Here is a 3,199-nt window from a genome sequence, read left to right on the forward strand (position 1 = left end):
TTAAATACATATTTTAATAAACCTGAAAAAGATGCTTAAATTGAAATACATAAATAAATGTATTATTAATAGTTATGGCAAAGCAGAGTTGCCCTCTGTGCATTCTGAATGTCATTTTCAGCAGATAATACACAGAATAAACATTTCTGATGACCTAAGGAGGCCATCACATTCATAAAAACAGGGCAATGAGTGAAATGATGCAATATTGCTAATACATCAAGCCCAAAAACAATACAAAACCATGTGTAATTTCTGAAGGAGAGAAGACTGCTTAAAATTATGCATGATTTAGTAAATAAAATTAATAACACAAACTGAAAATGACATTTTTCCTGCTGTGCTCACAACAGATTTTTTTTAAATAAATATCCACATTTAAATATTCACGAATCATCACTGAAACTGTAATTTCAGAGGTGCATGACTGAATTTGGCTATTTGTACATTAATTTGACAAATGTGTAACAATATGTTAAGCATAATAAATCTGTACAATAAACTGTATATCCAGCAAACAAAAATATGTTCTAAGAACATTTCGCTAACATTCTTATTAAGTTATAAAAACGTTACTTCTGAATAATCTCTGAAAGTTCAAAATGTCACGTTTTAAAAATGTTATTTTTTGGTTATGCGGACGTTAAGGGAACATTCCACTTGGGAAAGGTAGTAACATTTAAAAAATGTTAGATGAACATCCAACTAAAATGTTTCAGAACATTCAATTATCAATGTATAAATAACGTTTTTGTGCTAACATTTTAAGAACATTATTAAAGACCAAATAACTTTGAACAGACATTCAATTAATGTTACTGGAAGAATGTTTGTTCATAACTTTGAGAGAACCTTGGGTAACACTTTACAATAAGGTTAGTAACATGAACTAATAATGAACTGCACTTCTACAGCATTTATTAATCCTTGTTAATGATAATTTCAACATTACTAATACATTATTAAAATCAAAAGTTGTATTTGTTACCATTAGTTAATGCACTGTGAAGAAACATGAACAAACAATGCATTTGTATTAACTAACGTTCACAAAGATGAACAAAGACAGTAACAAATGTATTGCTCATGGTTAGTTCATGTTTGTTAATACAGTACATAACCTAATATTAACAAATGAAACCATATTGTAAAGTGTTACCGAAACTTGCAAGAACGTTAGCCAAAGTTCTGAAAATGTTCCCTTTTAGCTGGCAAGTTACTGCACTACTGCAGGAAAGATTTTCTGAACATGTTCTCTATTAGTGAAAACATAAAGGATGAGGTTTTAAACTATGTGTGTGTTGGGAGTGCCATGTGCAGTAACTTGAGCATAGATGTGTATTGCGTGTGTGTGTGTGCTTGGGGGAAGGAGCACATCTGAGAGCAATCCCCTCATGTGACAGAATGCAGACATAACAGTCTGCATCGACACTTGTTACCAGCACATAAACACTTGCCTTAGAGAGAGTGGGTCGAGAGAGGGCCTGCAGCAGCTGAATGGGGCTAGAGCAGATCTGCTATTTATCAAACCCTAATTAACTGTTAATTTGCCAACCTTTAGGTTCAAGCATGTGACCAATTTATCACACCCAACAAACAGACTATACAGCTCTCCCAAGGGGTGGTCGACAAGACAGTCAGCGCTAACGCCCTGAGATCCAAGCCCATTAAGTCTTCCTATACAAAAGAAGAGTTTAAAAGCTACCACCAAATAAATAAATAAATAAAGGATACTGGTTGGATTCTAGATTTGACACAAATTTAAAGCACAAAATATGGCTTGGCAGATCCAGTAAAAATACTTCTATGTACTAGGCTATATCAATGAAAATTCACCACCAACATGCAAATTGTCTCTCCAAATCAGTACGTGTCTGTTATTTTCTACAGTGGAACACAAAAGTAGGATTTTTTTTTAAATGTCATGTAGTTTTTCCCATGTAGCTGTCAAAAAAAAAAAAAAAAAAAAAACACCAAGAAAGAAGTTTATATTGTACTAGACTAGTGTATGCAATAACTTAGGAAGCGAGAATTATTCATGATAATTAATGATATTCAATAAACTATTTACTTCCACCAAACCTTGCAACTAGAATGAAAAAAAAATGAAAGAAAAATAGCACAATTATTTTCGATATGTGATAACCAAACAAGACACAAACAAGACAAATCCAAGATGTGAATGTGGGATAGATGTGAGGATGAGTAAATAATGACAGCAGTTTCTTTTGTGGGTGAGTGATTCCTTTGTCTTGTTTCCAGACGCTGTGAATTATATGCTGTCGAACATTAAAACAGTCTCATACAAATCTGATTGTTTACGACAAAGACAACTGACAGCAAAATATTTATGCCAGTACTGAGCTATAAAACACATTAACCAATGTGCCTGTGAAATTATTGGCATAAATAAACATTAAAACATTATTGTTAGGGCAATTATCATATTGACGGTAATCCGAGGATTTTCACGCCATGAATAGATGTGACTTTGTAGCAGTGTTGCCAACATTTAGGATCAGTTTATCACACCCAACAAATGCACTCTCCACCTTTCCCTAAGGACAGTCGAGGTGAACGCTCATGTGTTCAAATGTGTTAAAGAAGACATCACAGGCTGTACACAAGCATATGGAGTTCTTTATAACACACTGGTGACAGCAGCTGTCAATGGAAAGGTGGAAGTGCACGCAAAAAAACATCTTTGTTGAGAGATGTGTTATTCTATCCTTGTGTTTGAGTGGGTCGTGTCTATTAAGGCGGACATCACTAACACCTCACAGACAAATCACGCTATTAGCATGTCACATCGAGCGGAATTACAGATGAAAAGCACTGATGGGAATTCATTTGTCAAGCCTTGAATGAAATCACCGAGTTTTCATCAAGCAGTGTTTGTTCACATAAACCATTCCGGCAAGGCTAATGAGGGAGAACTCATACTGTGGATTACTCTAAATGTAATGTGAAGACAAAAGTTTTTTTTTGTTGGGGGGGATTTTATGTTTCAGCACATTTTACAGATCTAATCAAATAGTAGGGGTAATATGTCGCCCCCAACTTAAATTTTCCAGTTGATGTTACTTAGCACATTTATTGAAACACAATTTTGACATTTCATCAGAACATCAGCAGTTGAACATCGAAACGGCACGACTGATTTTCTTTTATAACAGATAATCTGTATATCTATATCTCT

This window comes from Scardinius erythrophthalmus (assembly GCF_964197995.2).
Source record: "Scardinius erythrophthalmus genome assembly, chromosome: 25".
In the NCBI taxonomy this organism is placed as follows: domain Eukaryota; kingdom Metazoa; phylum Chordata; class Actinopteri; order Cypriniformes; family Leuciscidae; genus Scardinius; species Scardinius erythrophthalmus.